Raw genomic sequence first — 25869 nt, forward strand, 5'->3', positions numbered from 1 at the left:
GCAGTAGGATTTTAGTCCAATTTTAGGGAAACCAATGAGGATGATGAAGGACTTTGTGACAAATGAATTTTCAATGCGATGGCTAACTAGTAACGTAAGTGAAAATATTCATTATTAAAGTTCTAGCTTTACCTTAAGATGAAGTATATTAATTCAACTCATGCAATGAATTTTGTTTTAGTGTGGCGGGAAGAACTATTACACAAAGGATGAGATCAATGAAGTACGTGAAGAATAGGCACAATGCGTCATGGATTTGATGAGTACTACATAGGTCCACTCACTTTTGTTAACTTAGACTTTTAATGAGATATACTTACAATGTTAACTTAGACTTTCTTGAAGATATACACACCTTTGTTGTCCAACTATAGTTTACAATGCTTATATAAGTCATTTTGTAATTAACTTAAGACTCGTTATTTTAGATACTTAGTTCAAATTCTAGTATTTTATATTATTGTGATTGTTGACGGTGAAATCTCGTCAACGAAATTAGATCGGAAAACTCAAAGGTAAGTTAGGTGATGTTTATATAAGAACTGTGAATAAATCTTAAGGAAAAGTAAAGACAGATAAATGATAGAGCAAGCCTTGGTATATTTCTCAATAGCCTCTACTTACAATGCATTTTCCAACCCCTCTTCAGGTGGGGTTAGAGTTCATTTTATAGTAGGCTCTAATGGCCCTGGGTACATGGTGGTCCAGAAGACCAAGTGGTACATAAGTACTTTGTCAGGAGAGTGGCTTCAGAGGTTGTGGTCGTACATCCAGCACAGGGGCAGGCGTCAGGAAGATGTCTCCACTACTTTTCCGTACCCATGTCAGAGGAGTGGTAGCAGAAGTAGTGGGGCAAGTGGTAGTGGTGTCGACTCTGACTCTTGGTCGCAGACGTACGAGCCATAACTCCTACACTTGCATTCCCACTGCCCCACTGGTATGGGTGTCCGTATTTCGACATACAAGGTCTTAAGGGCCGTACCCATTGGGGTATGAGATCGTACAATTAAGTTCCATTCAACTCATACCCGGGCCCCTAAGCATTGGGGTCCCAAGGTATAGGGGACGAGACATTTGGCGCGCCTAAAGGTGGTGGCGTGAGGCAAGGCTCTCGGGTCCCTGACACGAGATGCCTGAAGCACCCCGAGGTCACCTACGTGCATAAGTGATAGGCATGGGGCCTTGACAGACGGGTGCGAGGTGAGATGACTTCCTCGCGAGCCCCTTCGTGGCGAGGCTCCTTTGACGCGTGCCCCCATTCGCATGGACACCTGATGATGCGGGCGTGGCTGCGCAAGGCCGAGGGCCTGCTGGGGCGCGAGGCCACCTGGTGTGCGGGTGTGGCTGCACAAGGACAAGGGCCTGCTGGGGCGCGAGGCTGCCTGGTGTGCGGGCGTGGCTGCGCGAGGCCGTGGGCCTGCTGGGGCGCGAGGCCGCCTGGTGTGCGGGCGCGACTGCACGAGGCCGAGGGCCTGCTGGGGCGCGAGGCTGCCTGGTGTGTGGGCACGGCTGCGCGAGGCCGAGGGCCTGTTGGGGTACGAGGCTGCCTGGTGTGCAGGCGCGGCTACGCGAGGCCGAGGGCCTTCTGGGTCGCGAGGCCGCCTGGTGTGCGGGCGCGGCTGCGCGAGGCCGAGGGCCTGCTGGGGCGCGAGGCTGCCTGGTGTTTCGCATCTATGCTTTGCGAATGGGGGCCACATGGCATAGATCCCATGAGGCATGGATCCAGACTCGTGACGTGATGGTGTGACGACTTCCCGAGACGATGATGGCCCGAGGGCCTCGCATTGATCTCATATTTTCCCTTGGTGAGATTTTGAGCATCAACACTCCTGTATTCAAAAAGGGCCTACAGGCTCGAGTCCAATTGCATGATTAAGTGTCCTTTATCCCTCTGTTCTAATCAGGGACTAAGATTTCATATTTGGTGGATTTTTGGCATCCACAGTGATATATGTTTTGTTTTGTTTAGTTTGTTTGTATAAAAAGCATGATTTGTTTTGGGCATAATACACTTTTTAAGAAAAAAACACCATAAGTCGGTTCTACTAAAACTGACAATAGATGTCTACACCATAAGTCGGCTGTGAACCGACATATCATGTTTTACACTAGAGGTCGGTTTGACACCGACGTACCATGTCTTACACCAGATGTCGGTTTTCAACCGACGTACCATGTCTTACACCAGATGTCGGTTTGGTGCCAACTGACCTACCATGTTTTTACAACACAAGTCACTGCATGGAAAGTCAGTTCCCAACCGACTTATGAACATTCAGATGTCAGCTTTTAACCGACTTATCATGTAATTTTTGTAGTAGTGTAGGAATCCTATGCAACCTTCCTACATCAGGTCTCTAGCCTTCAATGCTGAAATCATAGGTACTCGCGGTCCACTAACCATCCCCACAAATACAAAGGATACCTCCCCTTCTGGTTCAAAAGTCACCATCCTGCGCTTGCAGTCTATCGTCACCCCATACTTCGATAACTAATCCCTCCCTAGGATCATATCAAAGTCATCCATTGCAAGCTCAATCAGATCAACACGAAACTCCCTACCATCTACCTCTACTGGTAAAGCTCTAATCCATCTCTTAGAGACTACTAGTTCCCCAGTCAGCAACAAAGTATGAAAACCCCTAGCATACAAAACACTAGGTCTACACAGCTGATCTATCACTCTAGTAGACATAAACGAATGAGTAGCTCCCAAATCAAACAATTTAGTATAAGAAAACCTAGCCCTAGAAATCTGACCTACCACAGCCGAGGGGCAAGCCTCCGCCTCAGCCTGAGTCAAAGTGAACACCCTGGCAAGAGAGCGACTATCACCCTGCTTCGACTCCTCTTTCCTGGCTTGTGGGCAGTCCTTCTTCAGATGATTAGCACTCCCACAGATAAAGCAGGCCCTAATCTTGCACTCTCCCTGATGACGTCGTCGGCACCAAGGACACACTGGAAAACTCCTCCAGTTGTCACCTCCGCCTTATCGACCAACAAAAGCACCCCGTTCCCTCCTATCCGAGCAGGGAGGAACAAAAGAATCTGGGGCCTTTCTCTTCTGCTCACTGGAGCCACTACCCCGACTTGATCCAATAAAAGGAGGCATCGTCTTCCTGGCGTCGCGCCTAACAGTACTAGTCTCTTTCCAAATCTGATCCCTGACCCCCTCAACTGTAAGGGCCTTGTCTACAACCTGAGCATAGGTAGTAGTCTTTGGATCCAAGGCGATCTTTACATTACAGGCGATCATAACATTCAACCCCCGTACAAATCTGTCTCTCCTTGCCACATCAATCAGCACTAAATCCTGTGCGAACTTCACCAACCGGTCAATTTCAAAGCATACTCAATAACGGTCAACTGGTTCTGAGTCAGGTTAATGAACTCGTCGACCTTCGCAGCTCGAACTGCAACACTGTAGTACTTCTCGTTGAAGATGTTTCTGAACTCTTCCCAAGACATAACTGCCACATTCCTTCTCTCAATCACTACATCCCACAAGATACTACATCCCACAAGATGCGAGCATCCTCTCTGAACATGTAGCTTCCACAAGCTACCCTCTCGTTCCCTTGAACCCTCATAAAATCCAAAATAGAGGAAATTATATTCATCCACTACTTTGCCCGCAGTGGGTCTGGTCAACCCTCAAAGGCGGGAGGATGCTGCTTCCTGAATCTCTAATATAAAGGTTCCCACCTGTTCTCCATAACAAGCTGAACCGAAACTGGCACCGAAACCTGCTGAACTGGCAACTCAGTGGCCCGAGGAAGGGCTTGCTGTCTCAACTATCGAAGTTCTTCCTCTATTCGTTGCAGAATTGCTTCCATTTCGGCAAACATCTATTGCCAATTCTGTGGGGCAGGTGGAGGGTTCTGACCCTGGCTGTCATCCTCGGCCCTATTGCCGCGGAGTCTCAAAGATTGTCAAGGCATCTCAACAAATTTTCTTGCAATCAACGACGTCGCTCATCAGGCATGATAACAATATCCAAAACCACCTCCCAAATCATACCAGTCAACCATAAACAACAGTCCAAGTAACATACAGATAGCATATAACACACAACGGGTCATGCCCTGGCATCATGCATATGTTAACCCATTCATCATGCTCTATATGAAATAATTAGGGAAACAGGGCATTCAAGCACATATTCAAGCATATAAGTCAATCATTACCAAACAACCCTGAGTTGAGCTTGTCATTGACAGCAAGCGTACATGTTCGGTCCGTCTCTAAAAACCATAAACCTTGGCTCGCTCTGATAGCCAGTTGTAACGCCCTACTTCCTTAGAGCCTTTACTAAGTGAGTTTAAAATGTGCTTTTAACTCGCTAATTGAGGTTTTAGGACAAAAGTGTAATTAAACCATAAACATTGTCATATACTTTGAAAATAGTACCATTCATTGAAGTTCATAAAGAGTTTAACATTTGCGATCCCAAAATACTGTTTAGAAATATTTACAACTCAAAAATATAACTAAAAGTCTGAAAAATGACAAAATCTAGGTTTAGAACAACCATCTCCCAAAATACCCCTGGCTGTGGTAGCCATGCAGGCCCAACATGTACGCGCCGTTTCACGCTCTTCGTACTCATGGTTGGTCAAATTTCCCCTTGCCGTTACCTTCACCATAGAGCACCCGTGAGCCAAAGCCCAGCAAGAAAACCCCACAAGCAGATAACATATACATATTTATCATTCAACATATATCCAAGCCGCCAACAGGCAAAACACATATGGCCATGCCATCCCAGGTGCTTTACCAGGTCCTGGGTTTGCAGTCTACACCGTAAGGATATCCCAGGTATCCTATAGGGTCTTGCCTTGGCAACTCGCACTCCGTGTGCTAAATGCTGCTCCCAGCCCCTTTCCATACTCGACCTTCGCCGTTCTCGGCCCTTGCCCTTTCTGGCTCATGTCGTTCAATCACATATAGCATAACTAAACAAATACTTAAACATGGATAAGCACAATCAATGGAGCTACGCCCTACAACACGATCAAATAGGGTCGTGCCCCGCAATGCAAACTATAGGGCCTTGCCCTGCTCTACGGGCACAACAGTTTTCTTATTTGTGTCCCAAGCTACTCGAGCACTGCGATCATGAGCATAGTCCTTTAACCCGAGCCTTGAAGAGAAATCCTAGTCACAACGCATGAGTAATAATTAACTATCACGTTCTAATCCATTAAATAATTTCGAGTCATAATTCTAACCTCCGGTACCTTGGTTTCTACCAAACTGGGTAGTACAAAACCTCCTGACCCTTAACTATCAAGTTCCCGAGCTAAAAACCCTCATTTTGCCAAAAATCCACCTTTGGGCCGCGGCCCAGCCTTCTTTAAGCGCCGCGGCGTGCCCCAAAACAAAGGCAAAATTGCCTCACATCTGCCAGCCTAGGGCCGTGGCGCCCAAACCTTGCACCGCGGCGCTTGGGAAATTTCTCGAAGCCCCACTAGCCTATAAACTCAAGCGGGCCGCGGCGCTGATGAACAGGGTTGCGGCTCAACCCCGAAACCCAGAAATTCCATGCAATTTTTACAAGCTAACTCCCCTGGAAAAAATACACTTTAAGCAGCACATAAGCCCAGAGAAACCAACAAAAATCCTAAATGGCGACGATAATACCCAACTGGTTTCAAAAGTTACATTTTAATACCTAAATTTACAAGTATAAAAATTTCCTTGGGTATACTTAGCGAGGTAGTTAACATTGGTTGCCCCAAAATTGTAGATTTATGTATTATTACCTCCAAAAAAGATTTGAGTGCTAAAGTGCAACTTTTGAAAAAAATTGAGTATTATCGCTGCCAATATCTTTTTTTTCTTTTAATTAAAATAGATTTTAAATATATTTTTTCATTTTAAATATAATTTTTAATTATTTTTTATATATTAACTACGCCGTAAAACTAAGTGCTTTTATGAAAAAAAAAAATAGAAAAAAAAAACAAATAATATAGTCATGTTTTGATCGAACCCTCAATTTATATTACGAGCACCTTTGTTTTGGATGTCACGTTTTGAGCATAATCAAGTATCATTTATTTTTTTAATGTTTTTTTTTCCATATTTTAAATCCTATAGTAATTTCAAATTTAATATATAGTTTAAAATATAAAAACGTTATTTTATTTTAAAATTTATAAATATATTAGAAATCTATTTTAATTAAAATAAGAAATGAATTTGTTTTAAAATTAAAAAATTAAATCCTAAAATTTACTTTTGTCTTCAAAAAAATAAAAAAGAGAAATTTTCGACTAAAGTACCTAAATTATGTGTTTACTTACAGATAAATAACAAAACTTTGTTCATTTTGGTGGTGAATGTACCAAAACGTTGACTAACATTTTTCTAACATTTTGCAATTAACAGGTCAAGTCAAACTTAATGGTTCGTACAGAAATGCAAGAAAAGTAATATTTTGGTACTTTCACCGCAAAATAAAATTGTATTGGTACTTAAAGTGTAATTTTTTTTTATAGTTTTGGTACTTTAGACGCAAAACTCGAAAGTGTTAATACACTTTTTGGTCACTCCTGTAATTTATATATGAGTAATAGTGGAACAAAAAAGAAATTTTGACATTACTTTCATATTATGATAAAATATACATTTTTAGTCTCCTAAAATTAATATTTGCTTAGCCAAAGAGAAATGCACTTCTTATACTTTATTATAACTTATTAATTTCATAAACAAGTTTGAAAGTAATGTAAACGTGTCTTAAATAATAAGACACTATAATATAACTTAAAATTAACAAATCTATATATTAAAATAATAAATTTTCTAAAAATAAATTTTAAAAGTAACCAAAAAGTATATACAAATAACATGGTCTAAGAATAAAGTTTTTTAGGAGAAAATAACTAATCGTTATCTTATCGACTCTACAAATAAATTTTGGAAATAATCAAAAAGTATATACAAATAAGATGGTCTAAGAAATTTTTATTAGAAAATAACTAATTGTTATTTTATGGACATAGTAATTAACTTAAATGTTACTTTTGAAAACCCAAAATAATAAAAATTCCATAAAGCAATTTTTTTTCTTATTTATCCAGATTAGCTAGGCATATTTTTTTATTCTGGCATGCAGTGCTGATGTGGGACGGTGTATATGTAGAAAAAGTTTTTTAAGGTATTTTTGTAATTATTTTAGATTGTATGTATATATATGTAAAAAAAATCTGCTAAAGCTTTAGCCGTATATTTGTATTAGTTTACCGTATGGTTACCGTATATATTACAAAAACAGAAATAAAATGTATATTACATGTATATTTGTAATATTCCCTTATTTTTACAAGATACACCAAATTTACCGAGAAGTAGGTAGTATCATATCCTCTGGGAGTAAGTGTTCATTTTTAATATTTGGCGGAAATCCATGAATGTTATGCCAGAAGCTCTGCAAAAGAAAGCTTATTATTTATTATACACAGAGCAAGTAGAAGTTGAAGATCAATAATAATGCCCCACCATAATACTAAATAAATAAAGGCACTAAAATCTACCTTCTTAGTAATCTCGTGATGAGCTTAATTATTTATTACCTGGAATAAATATTGCACGCAATGTAATTGTTGCGCGTAAAGACAGTACAACAGACCCCATATTATGCATATCTATGTACACCAGACCAACGTACCTATAAAGCAAGACAGCGATGGAAGGATTATAGGATACGACAAATGCGCTTCTGTGTTTCAGACTTGTCCAGCAGCTCCAGCATCGCCACATCAGACAGGTCGGGTGCGGAGGCAATCATACAGTCTCTCTTGCTGTCCGGGGAACGACTCTTGCAGAACATTTGGTTTCCTTGATTGCGGTATGCAACTTTGTTCTCGTCGAGTTTCACCGGAAGGAACAGCGTATTAGGATCATTGTCGTTCTCGGTGTCGTTGGAGGCAAAGATCCAGTTGGATGTGGGGCTGCGCTCCCAGAAAAGTCCGGTCGCAATGGATCTTATGCGGACTAATCCATCGCCAGCGTCGATCAACTCATGTGCTATAGATTTGTCGCTGAGTTCAGTGGTAGTGAACTGCAGATAAGTTAGGCCATTGATCGAAGAGGCGCTGAGATATTTCTTATCGCCGCTCCGCCTGAAAGCTACGATTTGGCGACGAGCTTGAGGACACGAGGTGGTAGCCATTTCGATTGTTTTTTTTTTTCTTTTTCTTTCCGGGAATATGTTCTATCAACTAACTTGATTCACTCAAAGCACTCATTTATAAGGAAAATATTTGAACATAAAATATTAATTTAATGATGGACAAAAGTAACATTATTGGTTTTGTTTAGTAAAATTTTTGTCTTTGAATTTTTTAACACAAAAATATAAATATTATTTTTATTTTTAAAAAATAAAAATATGTTTGATAACTATTTTTGTTTTTTGTTCTTAAAAAAAAAATAATAAATGCTTTTAATAACATTTATTTTTATATTTTGTTTAACAATATAAAATAAGGTGCTGATTTGAAGAAAAGAATAAAAAAATAAAACTAAAATTGAAAAACAGTTTTAAAAAAATTTAAAAGTGAAAATTTTCTATTTTCAAAAGTTAATAAATTTTGTTTAAAGTTTAAAAATAAAATTATCAAACATTATTCTATGTTTAATTTTCAATTTTTTAAATAATTAATTAAAAAACTATTTTTTTAACGGTTACCAAACAACACCATTATAATTTTTTTAATAAAACTTTAAAGGAAAATACCTATTTGTCTCATAAAAAAAAAAAAGCATATACCGAGTTATATGCTTATTTTGATCAAATATAAGGGGTTGGTTTTTTTGCTTCTAGAAATCATCATCTATTATCATTTAATTTCTAATCGCGTAATTAATGATACTTTAGGCTCAAATTTATTTGGACACAAGTTACAGGGTAACAAATTATTACATTTCCCACAAATAACAAGGTACCATTTTACACTATTGGGGTGTTACATGGGTTTGTCTTAATAAGAATTGGCTCAAGATTCCATGGAAATTGAAGAAAGGTAGGAACTATTTACTTGCCCACACGTATATTATTATGATTTCAAGAAATATTGATATTATGTTGTTTGGTTACATGAATAGAATGTGATTTATTCATTATTTTGGAATATCTAAATTATTTTGTAAAATACAAATAAATCCATTTTTCTTTAATATTTTTTCCAAATATTAAAGATATTTTTGTAACTATTTTTTATTATCAATATTGCATGTATAAAAATAATAAAAATTATATTATTAAATAATAAAAAATAAAGCATAATTACTTATCACAATCAACATTAATACTATTAAGAATAATATATGTCCAAAAATAATTCATCAATTCTTCACATCAATAATATATAATAGACAAAAATATATTTTTTTAAATATGACATAATAGCATATTTTCAAAATATATTGGTCAAAGTTTCATTCCAATGAGTAAAATTACAAACATAAGTTCTCAAAACATGATCCAAAGATGACATATTATATTTCCAAAAGTTTCATCCAAAAGATGGCATATTATCTTGCCAAAAGTTTCAACCAAAAAGTGGCATATTATCTTGCCAAAAGTTTCAACCAAAAGTGAAAGGACGTACATTTCCCAAAGTCATCACTAATACTATTTGCCAAAATACAATCAAATATTAGATCTCACCTCATTCAAAGAGCCCAAGTATGAATCCCAACTTGAATTCATCATCCAATGTGAAGAAAAAAAATCTTTGTAAGCTTGGTTTTGGGCAAGAAATTTTCCAGCTTTGACTCGTTCATTTGTCAACCTGTCAATTTTTTTCAGTTCATCAAACACTTTCATCCTTCTAGTAGCACCTTCTGTCTCAAACTGGAAACAATAAGAAATTCTTCGAATACTATTACCAGCAATAGCTTATACGTCACCAAATTTTTTCACCGTGTGAGTCAATACCTCAACCAATGGATCTTCTTCATTCCTAAATCTCTTTCTACTTTTCTTACTTGACTGTGCTGAAGTTGTCACCGTGCTTGTAAGACTATTGGTTGCATTACCAATAAGATCATCTATTGGATATAAAGGATCAAACTCAGAATTTGCATCATTGTTTACCTCTTTATCAATCTCGTCAACCGTTTTAGCTCCTTGCCCATTTGCACGATCCTTCCCAAATAAAGTAACTAAGTCTTCATAATGAGGAAATGCTCTATTCCTTAAGCCTTTTGCATTTGGATGGATCTGTAATAGTTAAAAGTTATAGAGAAAGAATTAATATGTGATTAAGTTCTAAATTAAATTCAATAATAAGGTGACACTTACCTAAATCCATTCGTCAAACACAGTTTTTTCAGCAACAACACATTTTAGTTCCCCATTCCAACCAAAACCACTTGTTGAAGGTCCCAACATTTGAGAAATTGCATGACGTTGTTTCTTTAGTATCTTGATACGATAATCAATGTGGGGTTGTGCTTTCAATCCACATGAGGAATTTTCTCACATATAGATTCTTCTAATTGCTGTAAATAGCCAGTTTTGAAGGTCCCATTTTCTGCTTTCCATTTTCCACTATTTACCAACTCCAACAAACACTCAACCAACTTTGAATCCTCAATTGAAGTCCATTGATGCTCTTTCTTGGAATTGATGTTGATTGCTCCAGAGCATCCATTTTTCTAAGCATACATATAACTCACATCTACTTATAACAAAAGTATAGCAATAAATACATTAACATATAAAATTTAACTAAGAATGTAGATATAATATGATAGCATTGCCATGGATATAAAATTGAACTAAGAACATAGATGTAAAATTGATAGCATAAACTATCAACATTATAAATATCTATACAAATTCCAAGCATTTGCAAACCAAATCAAATAAAATCCATATAATTTAAAGACATCCAACACATAATGATAAAAAAATTTCAAACAAAATCAAACACAAATAATGCAAAGAAATACAATTTATGTATGCCTCCTCCCTCGCCATTGGTCAAACATCTCTCTAGCTAAGTTGTCTCTCCAAGAAGCCCAAGTGTTAGATATTTCAATATGTGTATAATGATCATTGCCCACACTTTCATCTTCATCACAATTTTTGTAATGCCCCGGATTCCCTAATGTGGTTTAACGGCTGGATTTGTAGGCCGGGAGGGCCATAATTGTTTAATTATGCCATTTAATGTGTTTATGTATGTTTATGAGAATTATATTATAATATAATGTTAATTGTATGCATGTCGGTGATATATGTTGAGACCACATTATGATGTGGGTTTGTTCGAGCTATTCGACATGAGACGATCGTAGATTATTGATTAGCGGTTTAGTCACAACAGGTTTAAGTGTCGGGACTTGGGTTGAGTCTCGGGGTGATTTTGAGGGTTAGAGCGTTACCGGGAGATAAAGGGTAACAGGATGTGAATTATTGGTGTTTATGATTATTGAGAATAACGGGAATTGGAGAGTGTTAATTATGATTAACGAGAGAGGAGGGAAGTACCAAATATGCCCTTGGGAGCCTTTAGAAAACATTAATTGACCTAGGGGTAAAATGGACATTTCACCTCTAGGATAGATATAACACTTGATGACTGAAGGAAATGATGGAAAAACAGAGTATATTTTAGAGTTCTCCCATACCTTCTTCTCCTCACTGTTCTTTGTGGTTTCTGAACCAATTTTGAGGATTCAAGCTTAGGAAGCAAGCCTTGGGAGTTTGGGAGTGTGTTCCACCATTGAAGACCATCATAAGCCAAGCTTTGGGTAAGTTTTTGACCATAGTTTCTCTGGTTTGCTCTGTTTTAGTTTTGTTTTGCAGCTGAGTTTACTAGGATGAATTCATGGTTTCTGTTGGGAGTTTTGGCTAGGGTTCCCATGCTTGTGATTTTTGGGATGTGTTGGGATGGTTTTTGGGTTCATTTGGCATCAAGAATAGGCTTTGGAAGCTTGGGAATCGAGTTAGAATCGAGGAAGTTGAAGAAGGTCGGTTCAGGGGTGTTTGGGCCTGGAGGTAGCGCTACAGCGCCCACCCTAGGGCGCTATAGCGCTCCTCAGGAGGCTTTCTGGTGCTTGGGAGGTTCTGAGTAGAGCGCTGTGGCGCTAGGGGTTGAGTGCTGTAGCGCTACCCTGTTCCTTCCAAACCCCGTTTTGAGTGTTTTTAAGGGTTTTTGACTTGGGGTTTCAATCCTTAAGGCCCGGGATCGAATCTACTCACCGTGTGGGCATGTTTCGGGGTCCCGAGGGTGGTGCTTAGGTTAAGACCCTATTATTGTGGATTCTCATTAATGGAGGTTATAATTGGTTGTGATTAGGTAACCGCTAAGGAACTAAAAGACTGATCGTTCTCAGGGGTCGTCTATATCATACTTCTCGCTCGAACTTAAGGTAAGAAAACAGTGTATGGATACAGTTGCACCCTGTACAGGTATATGACATGCATGGTTCGATATTGAGGCATGTTGGTTGATATATGTGAACGTGGATTGCATATTAAATGCTAATGAATGCTGGTTACCTGTTTAAGACACTGACTAGTCAGGGATCGACTCTAAAGTCGATGATCACGCCTTGAATGGCTCTATGGCGTTAATGCGGGACCGACCCTAAGGTCGAAGAACTTATAAGCGCTTGCCTGTACTATGACCAGATGACTATAGCCAAGGTATATGACCCTGGTGACCGTTAGTCACGTGGCTAAGGGACGTTGTCCATAGTTTCGACCCTTGAGTCATGAGGAAGGTTATGTTGGTGACCAGTCACCATGCACCTGTCTTGAACAAGCTTATGAAGGAAATCACCTACCAGTTAAGCCCTGGTGACCCTATCGTCACATGGCTAGAGGGAGCGATGCTCATTACTGTCACCTATTTGTTGGACTCATAGTCCTGAATGGTTATTATGATCGTTGTTGATAATATATCATGCTTTATTGTGTTTTCTTGCTGGGCCTTGGCTCATGGGTGCTAGGTAAAGGAAAGGAAAAGCTTGGCCAGCCTTGAGTGGAGAGCTTGGGTGATGTAATGTACATACAGGGCCGCTTGACCGCCACGGTCAAAGAGTTCTCAGAGGAACTAGGGGTTTACCCTATTTTTGCCGCTTAGGGCGGCGGGGATTGTAAACTTGGAACTGTAGCGACTCTTTTGTATTACAAACCACTTGTAAATATTTTGAAAGGCTCATGAGCAATTTATTTACTTAATGAAATGTACCATTTCCTTTTTACTGGTTTTCTACCTTAACCTGATAATAACACTTAGATCACGTTTTTAACCAAAGGACTCGGGTAGCGGGTCAAATTTCCGGTTCACAGTAACTGTTCTGGGGTTACCAGGGCGTTACAATTTTCATCCTCACTTTCCCCTATTGCTTGTTCTAGAGGATCGACACACATTTCTTTTCTAATCAAGTTGTGAAGAAGGCAGCATGACAAAATAATTCGACATTGAATTTTGACAGGATAGTATCATCTACCTCTAAGAATTGTCCATCGTCCCTTCAATAGTCCAAATGCTCTCTCAACTACATTTCGAGCTGAAGAATGTTTCATATTGAAAAATTCAGCAGATATATTAGGTGGGATATCCCAGTCACTCAAGTAATATTGTTGTCCTCTATATGATGCTAAGAAGCCTTCACCATTGTGATATCCAGCATTACATAAGTAGTAATATCCTGTAAATTAATTAACAATATTATGAGCCTATTGTGAAATTAACTTGTATATGTGTAATATTACATATGAGAGAAATATATACCTTGTGGAACTAGATATGACATCTTGTAACACTCTAGAGTCAGCAGCTGATCCTTCCCATCCGGGTAAGACATAAATAAATTGCATATCTTATGAGACTACACCTAATACATTAGTAGCAATTTCGCTCTTTCTAGTCTGGTACCTAGGCCTATTTAAGGCAGACACATTGAGTTTAATGTATTTACCATCTAGTGCTGTCAAACAATTCTTAAACCACTTCCACCTCTCATCAATTGAACTACCAAGAATAGGTTCAGGTTTTTTTTTAACAATAACCCATGAAGGCGCAACACAGCATTTAAAACCACATTAAATTTTCTACTTACTGTTTCACCTGAACGTGAAAATTGTCATCTCGTAATTCTATTCTTAATGTCATGAGATGCAATATGTAAAACATAGCAACCATTTATTCAACAACCATATTTTTGGTTCCTTTCAAACCCCCAATAGTTGTAAGGCAGTGACACAAAATGGCAAATATTCTTCTATTCATGCGAGTATTTTCTACACATGCTAAGTCAATAGCATGTGTCATTCTAAAACAATTTAGTTGACGTATTTGGTGTCTACGAAAAGAACTTTCATGAAACCTATTTGTACTTATAGGCCTCTTACAAATAATGAAAATTATTTTGAGTATGAACAAAAGTGTCATAACATTTAATATCTCGATATACTGAAGCAAAATTTCTACAGTTCTTTTTTGTTTGCAACCAATGGAAGATGAGTCATATCTGCATAAAGTTTGAAATAATAACTCATGTTTATTTTAATAATGCTATACCAAATAATGCATACAAAACCAACAAACAATCTTCTACAAATTTGAGCTATATAATATTGTGTACAAATCTAAAACAGTAATAAGAAACAATCTTCTACAAATTTGAGCTATATAATATTTTCTATTAATCTAAAACAATAATAAGAAATAGGGAACTACAATTTTTACTTTGCTTTTTTATTGGTCAATTTGTTGTTCATTTAACTTTTAATTTTATCATCATATTGTCGTTTGTAATGTTAGTATATATAGAAAATTTGTATGGAAGAGTAAAAATAAGTGAAATTGTTAATAGAAAATAACGTGTCTTAGTCTTAGCTAGTCTCATTATACCTTATATATATATTTATATTAAACCAGAGAAACACTTGTGAAAAAAGGCCATTACAGTCCCACACCACCAGCAATATACCAAGAACAACAAAGGAAAAAACAAATAGAGTTAGAATTTAAAAGCAGCCACAACAGCCAAATACTATTAGTATACCGTATAGGGTGGTATATCTTGTGAAAAGGATGGTGGAGGGTGATTAATGTGTGATTTTAATGGTATCAGAAAGAATCAAAGGATCAATGTAAATCTTCAAAAGATTGGATGTGAGAGACATGACCATTGCAGATGGCAGTAAATATGGTAGTACACACAGAGTGTGCAAAGTTCTCATATGTGGGAAAATGGTGGCACCGACACCAGATTGATTCCTCCAAGAAAAGAAACACCATACTATTTGCTTGTTTTGGTAATTTTCTACTTATTAATCTTCAACTATACTTTAAGCATGACAATCAATTACTCAGGAAAAAACAAGATTAATACTTCAACTTTCGATGATCTTCAACATCGTGACCTTTACTTAAGATGCATGCTATCATGTGAAAAGCAAGTACTTTTTGAATATTATAATCCAAATCACGATTAGGCACTTTAGAACAATATTAATTATTAACAGTTTACTAAAGGAAGCATCATCATTAGTGTCTAAAGCTGGATACAAATATTGTTGGTTGTATGACTTATTATGACTCTTCTCCAACATTATATTTAATATAATAATACATAATTGAAATGCCTTTTGAATCTCATGTCTTTACCTAATATATAGATATATTTTTATTTTCTATGAAACGAATTATTAAATAGAAAGAGATAATTCAAGCACAGTTGTGTGAGTACAACAGCTCCACAATGAGAGAATATAAATTAATTATTCACTTATTATCTGATCAGCGAGTCTTATCGATTATAAAATACTAATTAATAACATTATAAACTTCTTTTTATACAGTCAACAGATGATATATGATATAATACCTTTTGTTGTATGCATTATTTCTCATTTTCTAACTAGTATGCTCTTTTCGGAGATGAGTATTTTGGCTTTTGAATGGTTATGCTATATTTATGCAAATTATTTTATTTTTAAGTTTATTGTATAAACACTGGCCTCCATATCATTCCTTTGTAATTAATATTTCCTCATGAAAAACATTACTAGAAAAAAAAAACGTAAACCTAAAGGGATAAAAACCACAACAAGGAGCAAAAGAGTACAGTTAAATAAGCTCCCCCTCGTAACCACATTACTAGTTATTCCTCACACATTTTGTAGATGACGCATTCTAATACCATGTCGAGTAACATTAGCGAGAAATATAAGAGCAGCAATTACCCTAAGATATATGGTATTTCAGCACCAGGTATCTCTTCATTATTTTCACAAGGACAAAATGGAGCCGTTTTTAAATTAAGTAATCTAACGACTATTGGTTTACTTATGGGATTTTCTTTTTAATCAAAGAGATATACAAAAAGGAAAAAGAAGAAAAGTGCAGAGCCTGAACAATATTGTTGTGTACGTTATATTTTCTTAATTGCAATATGGGTGTACAGTGACTATTTATAGTACAAATAAAGTAGAATTTGTTACAACGGCAATATTCCCTAGCACTATGATTGGTTGCTTTTTGTGCATGGTACTGTGCTTCTAGAATTCTCTAATGCATATACAAAATGACCATATGAATCACGTGTGAGATATATCAGTATTTTCAACAGCCTCCCTCAAGCTTGACTCAGCTTTTATGTTGACGACAAGCTTGTTCTTCAAATACTTGAATTGCTCGATTGATATGGCTTTAGTGAAGATGTCAGCAGTTTGTTCCAACGTAGGTACAAAACGAATTTCAATCAGGCCTTGTGCTATCATGTCTCTGATGTAGTGTACGTCAACTTCAATATGTTTTGTTCTACTGTGAAATACTGGATTCACTGATAGCTGCTTAGCTCCTGCGTTATCACACCACACTACAGCTGGAATTTTGTGTTTTAAAGTAAGCTCTTTGAACAAAGAATGGAGCCAAGCTATTTCAGTTGCTGTTTGGGACAAAGCACGGTACTCAGCTTCTGTGGATGATTTAGCTACAGCCTTTTGTTTCCTTGAGCACCATGTGATCAGATTTCCTCCCAAGTATATGCAGTACCCTGTTGTCAATTTTCTATCATCCAAAGAGCCAGCCCAGTCGGCATCACTAAAGCATTCGATTGTCCAGGCTTTTGATGGTTTAAACAGTAGACCTTCTCCTAGTGTTCCTCTCAAGTAACGAAGAAGGCGTTTGCATGCACTCCAATGTCGTTGAGTGGGGCTATGCATAAATTGACTCAGTTTGTTAACTGTAAAGGCTATATCAGGTCTACTCAAGGTGAGATACTGTAAGCCTCCTATAACACTGCGATAGAATGAGGGCTGATCAAACGGTTTGCTGTCATCCAGACTCAATTTTATGCCTTGAGAAATTGGAGTGGGACTGGGATTGCACTGCATCATGTTCGTCTTTTTTAGTAAATCAATCGTGTATTTCAGTTGAGACAAGTGAATACCATGGACACCCCGATTGATTTCAAAACCCAAGAAGTAATGCACCGGACCGAGAGTCTTAAGTGAGAAATATTGTTGCATTTGGTCGATGACAGCATGAACTTTCCCTGCATGGCTCCCTGTAAGAATGATATCGTCGACGTAGACTAGTAGATAGAGTTCAACATCATGACTTCGAAAATAAAAGAGTGAAGAGTCAGAGACAGAGTTACGAAAACCAAGCTTGCAGAGAACCTGTTTGAGTCTTTCGAACCAGGCACGTGGTGCCTGTCGAAGGCCATAGAGAGCCTTTTGGAGCTTACAAACATGATGAGGCTTCATGAGATCTTCATACCCGGTTGGTTGAGTCATATACACTGTCTCAGAGAGTGTGCCGTTTAAGAATGCATTATCAATATCCACTTGTTGAATATCCCAATTGTTTGATGCAGCTAAGGTCAAGATGATGCGGATGGTTGAGCTCTTTACGACTGGGCTGAAGGTCTCGAAGAAGTCGACCCCTGGTTTCTGCTGAAAACCTTTTGCTACTAGGCGTGCTTTAAGTCGTTGAACAGTGCCGTTGGAGTGTCGCTTTATTCGAAATATCCATCGATGGTCAATGACACTCATGTCAGGTGTGCGAGGAACCAATGTCCAGGTCTGATTCTTTTGAAGTGCGTGGAACTCAACATCCATTGCCTGTTTCCAGTGAGGACTCTGTAGTGCAGCAGCTGTTGTATCGGGTTCAGTTTCAACAAGCAATGCTAATGGTGTGGTGGGAAAGGCAGTGAATATGCGAGGCTTGTGTATGCCTGCCTTGGCTCGAGTAACCATGGGATGGCTTGGTTTAGGTGGCGTAGGTTGATGAGTGGATGGTGTAGGTGAGATAGGCAGCTGGATATGTATTGGTATGGTGGAGTAGGATAAAGGTGATATCTGGGTCATCTGTGGTGAGGTTGAGTTCAGACGTAGTGAGAGATTTGGTGATGCATGTGTTGGAAGGACTTTGGAGCTTGAAGCGGAGCTTTCTTGACGTGAAGGAGAGCAATTAGTTGCATCAGCGGACACCCCAATACCATGTTCAGACGTCACAACAGGCACATAGGACAACCACTGAGGATATTGACTCGAAGAGAACGGAATATTGGCATGAGCAGATGGATAAGTGAAGCCATTTTTGAAAGGAAAATCTGACTCATCAAAGACAACACTACTGGCGACATAGACTTTTCCCGAAGCATGGAGACACAAATAACCTTTGTGATGGGGGCTGTACCCAATGAACACACATTTAGCTGACCTGAATTGAAGTTTATTTGTGTTATACGGTCTCAAATACGGGTAACAGGCACAGCCGAAAACACGTAAGAATTTGTAGTTGGGGGTGAGACCAAAGAGCTTTTGTATAGGACTCTTATATTGTAAGACAGGGGTAACCAGATGGTTGATAAGAAATGTGGCCGTTTGGAAAGCCTCCCACCAAAATTTTTGAGGTAAACTGGAGTGTGCTAATAGAGTGAGCCCGGTTTCGACTATATGTCGATGTTTCCGTTCAGCTCGGCCGTTCTGCTGATGTGTGTGCGGACATGGGTGACGAAAATGAATTCCAAGATGGGTAAGATGAGGAGCAAACACACGGTACTCACCGCCCCAATCACTTTGTACAGTTTTTATCTTAGTGGAGAATTGTCGTTCAACAAGAGATTGAAAATGTTTGAAGACTGTAAGAGCTTCGGACTTGAGACGAAGAGGGTATATCCAGGTGTAACGGCTATAATCATCAATGAAATGAATATAGTAACGATAGCCATGACGAGATTGAACTGGTGAGGGTCCCCATATATCTGAATGGATTAGATCTAGTGCATGTTTTGATTCTTTTGGTGAAAGTGAGTATGATTTATGGTGGGCTTTTCCCATTTGACAACTAGAACAGAAATGAAAGTCAGATAAAGAAGAACATTTTTCATTGATGAGCATGCGTTTGAGTACATTTATATTGGGGTGGCCTAATCTAAGATGCCACAATTTTGAAGGTTCAACAGAAACATGTAAACAAGAGACAGACTTAGGGACACTAGACGGATAACCAAGATGTGTAGACTTGTGACGGGATGAACATGATATTGGTGAGGTCAGATGATAGAGTCCATTGCTAACCTTCCCGCGAAGAAGAACCCTCTTCGAAGCTATGTCCTGCACAACACATGAAGATGGAAAAAAGGTTGCAGAGGCATTATTATCTTTTGTGATTTGAGATACACTCAAGAGATTCTTGGCAACATAGGGAACACATAATATATTGTTTAACTTCAGAGAAGTGGCACCATCATAAGATTGCAGAGATGAATTGCCAATATGAGTAATGGGGAGTTTAGTACCATTACCTACGGTTACTTGAGCCTTACCACCATATTCAGACGGATTGACCATATTGGAGACATTATCAGTGATGTGATTGGATGCACCACTATCTATATACCAGTTAGAGTCATCTGGAGAAGGTTGCTGCCCAGGAGTACCAGAGTTGGCAATGAAGGCTTGCTGGCCATTGTCTTGATGAGGAGACCGTGGTGGAGGCATGGGCTGAGCAGTGAAGTTGGCATCAAACCGATGGTAGCACTTGGCCGCGGCATGACCGGAACGATTACAAAGTTGACAAACAACACGATTGAAGTGAGGATTACGACACCTTCCACGTCCACGACCGCGAGGGTTAGGAGGACGTCCGGACGGAGAGTGAGGGAAAGGGCGTCGACCACGCGAGGCATACTGAACCGAAGGGAGAAGAGCATCGGTGGTGGCAGCAGTTTGCTGATCGAGACACATTTCCTGGCTTTGGAGAAGGAATTGTACTTCGGACAGGGTAATGCGATCGCCACGAGATGTTAGATTGACCACGACGGAGTCATACTCAGGGCCAAGACCTCCCAATATGTAGAGAATGAGGTCATCGTCATTGAAGACTTGTCCAGCAGCCGTAAGGCCATCGGCCAGCGATTTCATTTTGAGAACATAATCGTGGATAGTCATAGAGCCCTTCTTAAGTGATTGAAGCTGAAACCGAAGCTGGAGAATACGGGCCCGAGACTGTGTAGTAAAGAGCGACTCCAATAGAAGCCAGAGCTCTGCAGAAAAACGACAATGTAACACATGGCCTAACATAGCCTCTGTGATGGAGTTTAAGAGCCAACTCAAGATGGCTTGATCGGTACGAATCCAAAGAGTATAGGAAGGATTCACCTGAGGTGGGATCGACGGTGGCACCGGAGCGGTAGCAGGTGAGGGAGGAGCTCCACTGACTGAGGAATGACCTGCAGAGTTATCAAGGAACTGAGGTGGACACGCACGGGTACCGAAGAGAAAGCCGTCCAAATCATGCGCACGAACGGCAGGAAGGACCTGGGAGCGCCAGTAAGCGTAGTTGTCACGGTCAAGGCGGATGGTGATAGGAGCTAAAGGTTGAAGAAGAGGTGCTGGCAGGGGTGGAGGCGCGGGAACAACGGGCGGCACCGGAGCTGGAGCAGTTGAGGGAGGAGCTCCACTGACTGAGGAATCACCTGCAGAGGCCATGGTGGCTGCTGATACCAAATCAAAGAGATATACAAAAAGGAAAAAGAAGAAAAGTGCAGAGCCTGAACAATATTGTTGTGTACGTTATATTTTCTTAATTGCAATATGGGTGTACAGTGACTATTTATAGTACAAATAAAGTAGAATTTGTTACAACGGCAATATTCCCTAGCACTATGATTGGTTGCTTTTTGTGCATGGTACTGTGCTTCTAGAATTCTCTAATGCATATACAAAATGACCATATGAATCACGTGTGAGATATATCAGTATTTTCAACATTTTTTATTAACAAAGCGTTTTGAGACTTTTTCTATATAGTTTGATTGATGCAAATTATCCCGTTATGGGTATGCTTAATTTGTATTACATATTGGAGAGACGAGAAGAATACTTTGTTGTATTGATTTTCAGTAATGATACAAGGTGGGTCATTTTTTTATATAGACCAAGACAGTAGTAAAAACAAGGAAACAAGAACCAAAGCTAAAACTATCTGTTATAACAGAATAACCGATTTACATACAATGAGTAAACTAAATATATCTAAACTATGCAGGAACCGAGTAGTAGAGGAAATATATAATCTAATAGTCCCCCTCAAGATGGACTATGTAGATTGTGTACAATCATCTTGGATATGTGGGAGGATAAAGTGGTGGATGGTAGAGGTTTGGTGAAGGCATTGTCTAGTTGGTGCTTGCTGCTAACTGAGACTAAGCGGATGGATGAAGCTTTGATTTTGTCCCCAATGAAATGACAATCCAATTCGATGTGTTTAATTCATTCCTGGAAGGTGGGATTGTTGGCAATGTGCACAACAGATTGGTTGTCACAATATATGAAAGCAGGGGAGTGTTGAGTGACTTAAAAATCCTTCAGCAAGTATTGGAGCCAAGTAACCTCACTAGCAGTAGCAGCTAGAGCACGATATTCAACTTCAGCAGAGCTTTTGGAAATTGTAGGTTGTTTCTTGCTGCGCCAGGAAATGAGACAATCACCAAGGAACACACAGAAGCCTGTAGTGGATCGACAGGTGAGGGGACAAGATGCCCAATTAGAATCGGAGAAAGCACGAAGTTGTAGTGAATAGTTGGCTGGATAAATAAGACCTTGTCCAGGGGTGCCTTTCAAATAACAAAGGAGATGATGGACAACTTGGAGGTGAGGTGTCTGAGGTGACACATGAATTGACTCGAACAATGTACTAAGTATGTAAGGATTGAGTTTGTAATCCTCTACTTCTATTTCTATTTACATATTCATTGGTATCTTTTGTTTTAGGGTTTTAGTTCTTATAATATTCTTCCTTCTCTTATTTTTGTTTACTTGTATTTTGAGCAATTGAATTGTAATATTTATTTAATCAATTACCTTGTCTATTGTATTCTTTGCATAGAGTTGTATTTTGGTTTTTCCATATTTCCATGGAGCTGGGGACACTGCCTCCTTTAGTGACCTTCCTGACCACAGTTGAAGCATCCCTTGATGTTTGCATGATATTCCCCAAGATGTTTCTTTTGGCACTTAGAGCATTGCGAGTATTCTACATAACCCGACTTATTGCCTTCGTTGATTATTCCTGCTCTTTTATCACCATTGGCCTGCTTATCATCAGGATGCCTTCTCTTTTGACCATTACTATTACTATTGCTATGCTAACGGCTGTTGTTGTGGTTGTTCCGACCATTCTGAGGTTGACCCTGCTGTTTAGGCTCAGGCTTACTAGCCTTCACCTTACTAACATTCACCTGAAGCCTTTATACTTCTATTGCCGTTTCTAGAACATCGGCATAGGTAGTATTTCCCAGGTTTGCTAGCTTAACCCACAATTCAATCTTTGGTCTAAGTCCTCTAACAAACTTGGTCACCCTCATAAAGTCAGTTGGAACCAACCCTGGTACAAACTTGGCTAATCTATCGAACTTCCGAGCATATTCTACTATCGTTAAGTTTCCTGCTTCAAACTAGCGAACTCCTTGACCCTTGTAGCGATGACTGCCGAGTTGTAATACTTCTTGTGGAACAGCTCAACAAATCTTGTCCATGTCATGGTGGCAACATCGTTAGTCTGCTGAACTAAGTCCCACCATATTCTAACACCCTTCTTAAGGAGAGACGAAACGCAGGATATGCGGTCCGTGTTACTGAGATTCATATGCACTAGGATCGACTCTACATTTCTAAGACATTCTTCTGCCTCGAAGGGGTTTGTTGTCCCTTCCATGTTTAGAGGGTGTTTCTTACGAAACCGCTCATAGATTGGCTCCATGTGCTGAGCTGGGTATGGCGCATAGTTCGCCATTGGCCATCCCCCATAAGGACCTACTTGATGGGGTACTTGAGCCATTCACTGAGGCTGTGGTTGCGGCTGAGGTAGAGGTTGAGTCTGAGTCTGCTGTCATTGTTGCTACAGTAATTCCTCCACTTGTTGCCGTAGTCTTGCAATTTCTTCAGTATTGTCAACCGGCGGCACCGACGCTCTTTCTTTAGCAGCAGCATTGGTTGCACGCCTTCCCCTTCTACGAAGTGGTGGGGCTTCATAAGTTTCAAGAGAAACGCTTGAGGCATTGGCTTTGTTGCGAGAAAATCTTCTGAATGACATCTTCAGCAAAGTTCTAATAGTCGAGGAAACATATTACCCTAATAGGCTCTAAGGCAAAAACTTAATCTAAGCAAACATAACTCGGACCTATTAATTATGATTTCTTATGAAAAAATTATGTAAGCTTTCTTTATGATTAGGGTCTGTTTCTAAACTTAGAAAAATAAGTCGTCTTTATAATTTACTAAGTCTGTTTCTAATCATCCTAAATGACTTAATTCTCAAGCTCGAAACTCGTCCTTGTTCTAAAGTTAACCATATTGAGGGAGGGTTGTGATCAGTAAAATCATTTCCACTACTATGGCCCCCTAAACTCTCAATATAGAACCCGGTCCATTGATTTGTATCCACCCTCACCGAACTTGGTCATTATTTATTAAATTTATTATTTATTATGATTGTAAAAAATAAAAAATAAAACTCATACATGTCATTCAAAAATAACAATGATATTTATTTGGGAAAAAAAATTTCACTATGTACAATCATAAATGCAAAAATAATAAATAAAATAAATAACGAAAAATAAACTAATTTACAAATATTCTTAACTGAAAACATAAGGGCTAAAATGTTAACTAAACACATAATCACAACAACTATAACATAAACAACTTACATTGGTGGTTAGATTTGGAGCTTGAGCGTGTGTATCAAGGAGAACTTCATGTAAATGGACCGTTGCTCTAATACCAACTATAATGACCCAACTATTTCTAAAATCTTGGACCATTAGATCCACTATACATAGCTACTATTTTGGGAAAGATACATACGAAATAATATAACTTTATTAAATCTCGAAATATTGTATCAAATACATAATAATAGAAAATATGGCATGTGTACCCATTGTTTAAAACATAAAACATAATTTTAAACTAAAGAATTGCTTACAAAACTAAATGCGGAAAAACATGATTGAAAAGACTAAAAATAAATAATTGCATCGTCGATCGACACGCAATCCACACATTCCATCCATCCTCAGCACACAAGGCAAGCTACCAAGAATCCTTTTGCCTTCCATATTCATTTTTCTGCATCACACTAAAAATAAAAGAATGAGCCTAATGCCCAGCAAGGAAAAACTACTAACACCATAAACATACACATAAAATCATATCATAACATATGAAAAAAAAACATATCATAAACATATACTATAAGCATATTATAAACATATGTCATATACTACTACAACGACCATTATACTACTTGGGGCATGTTTAACTAAGCAAGTCATATGCCCAATAGATTTGTGGGGCTTTCTAGCTAGAAAATTCATGTGCCCAATGTCTATAAACATACTATACATAATGTTAACATACAACATAAGATAACATAACATATAACATAATATATCATACAAACATACTAGATCTATCCTATATTCCTTACCAAAACCGGGATATTTGAGAACGAATGCGGGACTTGGAACACTCCTAAAACCAACAATAGAATGGTGAGTATTTCTAAAGAGCAAAGAATAAATGTGAAAACTAAACCTTCAAGATGAAACTTACCAAGAAAGATCTTTAAGTTTCAAGAGTCTAATCAAAACAAATATCACAAGTTAGGATTTGAATAAAAGGACTAAAGAAACTAAAGAGTTTTAAAGGATTGAACTTAAAGAATAAGAGTACCTTAGTTGACCTTATGGATTGGTCTAACTCCAATATCGAAATATACTAAACCTCACTTCCCAAGTATTTTATAAAGCTTAAGAATGATAATCTTTTTTTTCCTTTCCCACCCAAGTGTATCACTTTTATGTTCTCACTAACACCTTGGAGTATGATCACAACTGAAGAGTAAGAGAAAGGGCTCTGTTCTAAGTCCTATTTATAGAGTTCTATGAATAAAGATCTTCTTTTTGGCTTTGAATAAAAATAATGAATTTAATTGAAAATATTTGAAAATTCTTCAATCAAAGTCTTAGGACTTGGTCAAATTGTTCAGAGAGAGGTTTAAGGATTCAAAGCTTGATTTTTAAAATTAAAAATAAAAATAATAAAAACAAATAGAATCCTAACTTCTAACTCCCTAAAACTCGTAACTCTAAACTCACCTGCAGTAAAATCAACATAACTAGAGTCGTAGAACTCTAATTTAGACCATCTTTAAATCGTTAGAAAAATAATTCAATTATCTACAACTTTCTGGAAATACTATTTTTCGAAATTCATAACATGACTAGGTCAAAAATAGGTCAGAATTTACAGTACCCTAAAGTTATAGAAAATCTATTTAATTATCTAAATAACAACCTAATCCACAAATA

The 25869-nt window shown here is 38.3% G+C and overlaps 1 long non-coding RNA gene across 1 annotated transcript; it reads right to left on the bottom strand.

Annotated features, from left to right (window-relative positions):
* Positions 1-7213: 7213 nt before the first annotated feature.
* LOC133789102 (uncharacterized) lies at positions 7214-8355 on the bottom strand. The gene is made up of 2 exons (XR_009873474.1): positions 7676-8355; positions 7214-7435 (listed from the first exon to the last, which is right to left on the bottom strand). It is a non-coding gene; the product is annotated as an uncharacterized LOC133789102 (long non-coding RNA).
* Between the last annotated feature and the right edge of the window lie 17514 nt (positions 8356-25869).

Source organism: Humulus lupulus, chromosome 7 (genome assembly GCF_963169125.1).
Source record: "Humulus lupulus chromosome 7, drHumLupu1.1, whole genome shotgun sequence".
NCBI lineage: Eukaryota > Viridiplantae > Streptophyta > Magnoliopsida > Rosales > Cannabaceae > Humulus > Humulus lupulus.